The sequence below is a fragment of the Scyliorhinus torazame genome, chromosome 9 (assembly GCF_047496885.1).
Source record: "Scyliorhinus torazame isolate Kashiwa2021f chromosome 9, sScyTor2.1, whole genome shotgun sequence".
NCBI lineage: Eukaryota > Metazoa > Chordata > Chondrichthyes > Carcharhiniformes > Scyliorhinidae > Scyliorhinus > Scyliorhinus torazame.
The window spans coordinates 146,646,007-146,652,132 of NC_092715.1; positions in this window are offsets into that span (position 1 = coordinate 146,646,007).

The window sequence follows — 6,126 nt, forward strand, 5'->3', positions numbered from 1 at the left end:
TGCGGCACAATCCCAAAAGGTGGTGGCTCAGGCAACGCGTAACTATTTTTAAAAGCACATGTGAACTGCGCCGTCGGGAACTCAGCCCATCGGTTGAGGAGAATCGAGGAGGATCTGGAGAATAGCGGGTCGGGCCCGCTAATGACATGCAAACAGTGTTTACTGTATGTGTGTTCTGTAACGTGCAGATGCCACTGTCGAGGTGACGGAGAATTGCGATTTGGCGTCAAATCGGTGCCCGCCTTGATTTTGGTGTCAGAACCAATTCTGCGCCTAATCGTGTTTCGCAATTTTGGAGTAAGCCAATGGAGAATCCCGCTCATGATCCTTTCCCTCAACATTCTGTCACCACAATTCCGGCCTCAGGTCACTGTCTGTGTGGAGTTTGCACTTTCTCCCCGTTGATGTGTTAGGCAGGTCGGTTCGGTGTGGACTGCACTTGATGCAGCGATGCGAGAAACAGACCTCTAACACTGTGAAGATCCAACACGGTTTTATTGAACGATAGAACTAACATACATATTTAACTGTGGGTCGACACTATACTGAACTGACGGGAGACCTTGTACTAACCTGACCAGACTGACTAGCTACCGTATGGTGTTTGCACTGTGCTAGCTCGTGGACTCTGACTGTTTCAGTGGGTCCAGAGAGAGCGCGAAACCTAGTGCCCTCTGGCTTTATAGTGGTGGTGTCCTGTCTGGTGACTATTCCAGACATATAAGCTGTCCAAATATGTGTCTGCTGGGGTCGGAAATGAGTCAGGGTGGTCTACAGTGTAAGCTATGGTTGCCAGTTCTGCTGCCTGCGAGCCTAGATGTCCTGGCAACTTTAGTGAAATCTCTTCCAGGGCGCATCCTCTACATAAATGCTGCAACCAGTTCAAAGCTGTGGTGGTGTATTGTCTGGTGATTAGCTGCACTGTGCTATGTGCTTACTGGTCATCCTGTGTGTCTGCATTTCATTATATACATGCGCGGATATTATGACACCCGTGTCTGCATGGGTTTCCTCCACGTGCTCCGGTTTCCTCCCACAGTCCAAAGAAGTGCAGGTTAGGTGGATTGGCCATGCTAAATTGCCCCTTAATGTCCCAAAGATGTGCTGATTGCTGTTACAGGGATGAGGCGGGAGAGTGGGCCTTGTTGCTCAGGTTTCCTCCCACAAGTTCCAAAGGACGTGCTTGTTAGGTGAATTGGACATTCTGAATTCTCCCTCAGTGTACCTGAACAGGTGCTGGAGTGTGGCGATCATGGGATTCTCACAGTAACGTCATTGCTGTGTTAATGTTAACCTACTTGTGACAATAATAAAGATTATTATTATTGTTATTATTATATCCCAGATAAGTAACGGTTGGATGTCCTAATGGTGCCTTTGTTGGATTGATTTTTAATCCTGCCTCCTCAATGATTCATAATAATTGTACTACAAAGAAAATTACAGCACAGGAACAGGCCCTTCAATCCTTCATCTAAACCTGTCGCCTAAAAGATCAAAGATGTGGCTCCTGGAATCCGTGGAGACCAAAAGAAGGTTGTCCATGTGATGAAGTAGGACCCCTCCCATCCTGGTTAAGTCTATCCCCTCAATGGCTTTGGCCATATTCAGATACAAAATGCCAGGGCTATTATGTAATCCCTGCAGGACTCTGGTCTAGGTGTATACTTGTGACAATAAGTTATTATTATTATTGTTGTTCCCGACGGTGAAGGAAAACTTGGATTGGGACTCCTGATCAAGGAGTATTGCCGAAAATCCATTGGAAATATATAGTACAGTAAAAGGCTTATGCTCTAGTGGCTAGAATTTAACATGGTCAATGGGCTTGCCACGATCGGGTGGATATGGGGTGTGACAGCATTCAGGGTGGTATGGTCGATTGTCAATCGAAAAGACCCGTTGTGCTTTTTCACTGGCCAAATTGGTGAATTGGTGCTTGAGGCTGTTTCTGTAACTATTCCCTGTTCCTTTAAATCATCTGTTATATTACCCACTGCCTGCAGAACCTCTGCTTTAATTGGGTCGTGTCGCCTAGCTGGATGCAGTCGTCCTGGGATTTTGATAGGTTGGACTTTTAGATACGCACAGTCTCCCTTAAGTTTGGCCCAAACTCTCAGGAAGAGAGCACAAATGAGCCCAAACTCTCCCTTTTTGTCATAGAATTTACAGTACAGAAGGAGGCCATTCGGCCCATCGAGTCTGCACTGGCTCTTGGAAAGAGCACCCTACCCAAGGTCAACACCGCCACCCTATCCCCATAACCCAGTAACCCCGCCCAACACTAAGGGCAATTTTGGACACTAAGGGCAATTTATCATGGCCAATCCACCTAACCCGCACATCTTTGGACTGTGGGAGGAAACCGGAGCACCCAGAGGAAACCCACGCACACACTGGAGGATGTGAAAACTCCGCACAGACAGTGACCCAAGCCAGAATCGAACCTGGGACCCTGGAGCTGTGAAGCAATTGTGCTATCCACAAGGCTACCGTGCTGCCCACAGCACGGTAGCTTTTGTTCCCAATCTAATTCGATCACTCCCACTTATCTCACTAAACTCCATGGCAGGCTAGTATCTTGGGTCGCAGAGCATGTCCTTCGTCCTCTTCCCCCAAACCAGGGGATTATCTACAACAAGACAACAGGAACAGAGGCGAGATGGAGCTTGGACATCTCGCCATGTCCAAGCTCCACTACAGAGGAGAAAGACTATCCTGTGAGGAGATTGACACTGCTGTCCACAGTATTCCTTAGTCAGAACGTCTTAACCTACTGAGGGTATTTCAATACAAGAGTGAGTGTTAACCATGATGCAAAGCCCTCTTACCTCAGATACAATGGCCTAGGAAAGATAGATGGGAACAGACAGAGAAGACTTGAGCTCAGCTGCTACCATGAGCTTTGTGTGACTAACGCCTTCTTTCAGGAGCAAACCGTGCCACAAGCTGTCGTGGAAATATCCAAGATCAGGACATTGATATCACCTGGATCTGATCATCACCATACGTGACTCTCTGAACTGCATTCTGTCATGTGAGAGTACCTTTAAGAAATGGGTGTTCATCAAATAGCTGTAGTGGATGCACCTTTAAGAAATGGGCGTTTAGCAAATAGCTGTAGTGGGTGTACCTTTAAGAAATGGGTGTTTATCAAATAGCTGCTGTGATTTCAGAGTGTGGGTGGAGCTGGGCTGTCTGTCTGTTTTACTTTCGCTTTGAGCTAGCAGCTACAGGGTGTGTTTAGTTTAGTTTTGCAGATCAGGAGCTGCATCCAGCAAAACCAGGTATAATTCAGATTTATTTCTGTATGGAAGGAATGTCTTCAAATCACTTGCTAATTTAAAAGTGATAACTGCTCTCAGTAGAGAATTTAAATCTGATGTCTGTGTTGAAGAGGGTATTAGTCTTATGGGTGTTGCAAGGAAAGATTAAGGTTTACTTATAGAGTACTGTATTCTTCGGGGGGAATATTTGAGTTGATAGTTGCTAAGATGTTTACTGTGTGTGTTTAAAAATGTTAACTGGATTCATAGAATAAACATTGTTTTTGTTTTAAAATACTCTTAGTTCGCTGTTGCATCACACCTGTAGAGTGGGCTGTGTGCTCACTATTAAAAGTTGTGGGTCAGGTGAACTCCATGATACACTTTGGGGTTCTCTAAACCCTTGCCCATAACAATTCTCAAAATGTGCACCATTCCGAAATGGAATTTTAAAAGCAGTAAGGCCTTCTACCATTGCCAAAGCCACTCAAATAGAGGGATTCACTGCCATTTTCACCAAATATGGACATTTTAAACGCAAGATGTTATTGTTTTTGAGGTGAAAATTGGCTGGTGGGTGACAGCCCCATGCTAGCTGGCAGGGTGTCACTTTAGACTGTCAGGAGGTGAGTGATTTGAAGGATCATGTGATCTGGGATGAAGGAGCCTGTGGAAAGAAAAGGCCTAAACATCCTTAGTCGGGCTAGGTGGAGTATTCTTTAAAATCAAAAACAGAGCGTGGCAGAGTGGCGCAGTGATTAGTGCTGCTGCCTCACGACGCCTAGGACCTGGGTTTGATCCCAGCCCCGACTGTCCGTGTGGAGTTTGTATATTCTCCCCGTGTCTGCATGGGCCTCACTCTCACAACCCAAAGATGTGCAGGGTGTCGTGTTGGGTGTTCCGCTATACAGACGAACCAACACGGTTGTAGATGGTTTTCATGGAGGACGCAGGCTTCGATGGCGGTGGCTAGGGTGAGGCTCTTAATTTTGAGGAGCTGCTGGCGTAGGGTGCTCGAGGTGACCCCAAAAACTATCTGGTCCCGAATCATGGAATCGGAGGTGGCCTCATAGCCGCAGGACTGCGCGAGGATACGGAGGTGTGTCAGGAAAGATTGAAAAGGCTCATCCTTACCTTGCAGGCGCTGTTGGAAGAGGTGCCTCTCGAAGCTCTCACTTACCTCGACGCTGAAGTGTTGCTCGAGTTTAAGAAGGACCGTCTTGTACTTCGTCTTGTCCTCACCTTCCGCGAACACCAGGGATTTGTAGATGTGGATGGCGTGTTGCCCTGCCGTGGAGAGGAGGAGGGCGATTTTCCTGGTGTCTGATGCATTCTCCCTTTCTGTGGCTTCTAGGTAGAACTGGAAGTGCTGTTTAAACAGCTTCTAGTTGATGCCGAGGTTTCAAGCGATTTGGAGCGGCTGCGGCGGGCTGATGGTGTCCATGGCGCAGGATGGCGGATCCCTGAACATGTGCAGGTAGGTCTCACAGTACCAGGATTGGAACCCAGCAACTATGTCGTGTTGGGTGTTCCGCTATACAGACGAACCATCACGGTTGTAGATGGTACAACTCAGTTTTATTACTCTTGATAACCACATCTGTAAACTTATGACTGGTTCGTAATTTACCCGTTAACCTGTGGACCTAGCCCTAACACTATCTTAGAGAGGCACTCAGCACATGGTCTATGTCTGAGTGGCTTGCTGTGAGCTCTGTGCCCTGAGCTGTCTCCTGCTGGAATGAACGGGAACTGTGGTGTGCCCCGTTTTATAGTGCGTGTGCTCTCACTGGTGATTGGCTGTGATGTTGCGTGTGTGTTGATTGGTCCGTTGATCTGCCCATCAGTGTGTATGTGTGTTTGCACCATGATATGTTTATCGGAATATCATGACACAGGGTAGGTGGATTGGCCACACTAAATTGCCCCTTAATTGGAGAAAACCATTTTAAAATAAAAATAGGGGGCGGGATTCTCCAATAATGGGCCTATGTCCCCACTCCAGCATGAAACCCGATTCTCCTACCTGGAGGGGGCTAGCAGGGCCCGGGAATTGTCCTCGCAGCTCCTGCTGCCGATATGGGGCTCCGCACTTCTGGTTGGGGGTCCGCGCATGCGCACCACAGCGGCCTGTGTCAGCCGCCTGCGCAACATGGCAGACCCACACTGGCACCAAGAAGATAGGGACCCCCGAGATCGCGCGCGCCCGCGGATCGGTGGGCCCCGATCGATAGCCCGGCCATCTGTGAGCCCCCCCCCCCCGGTGAAGGAGCCCCACAACATGACGGCCATGGACTGAGTCTGCAGACACCATGCTGAGTTCCTGGCGGGTGGGACCATGAGAGAACCATGCCGTCGGGAACTCGGCCAGTTACTCTTGGTAAATCGCCGAGGGGCCCTCTGTCTATGGCCCACTACCCCGCCCCACGTAGACTGTGCGTGCGCGATTCGCAGCGATTCTCTGGGGACTGGAGAATCGCGGGAGCGCCGTCACGCCGGATTTTGGTGTCGACGCCCATTCTCCACCCCCACACCATTCGTGATTTTGGCACGGAGGCTCGGAGAATCCTGCCCAGAGTGACAACGGATGCCAGTGTGTAAGTTCCCTGGTGATTTGAACTGCCTGCCCTCTGGTTTCCGTCATGTGGGCAAGGTTGACATTGCCCCTTTGGGTTTCCAGATATTTAAGTCTTAGAAATTAAACTCTTGAAACCTGAAACTGGACTTTTAACCTCGGCTACAATGAGTGTTTCAGCTTTTGATTCTCCAGCAAATAGAAAAATTGCATTCAACGGCAAGGAGCAGTTTTGAGCAAGTCTGTGTTCTCGCCAGTAGATGGCAGATGTGCACTGTGTAGAGG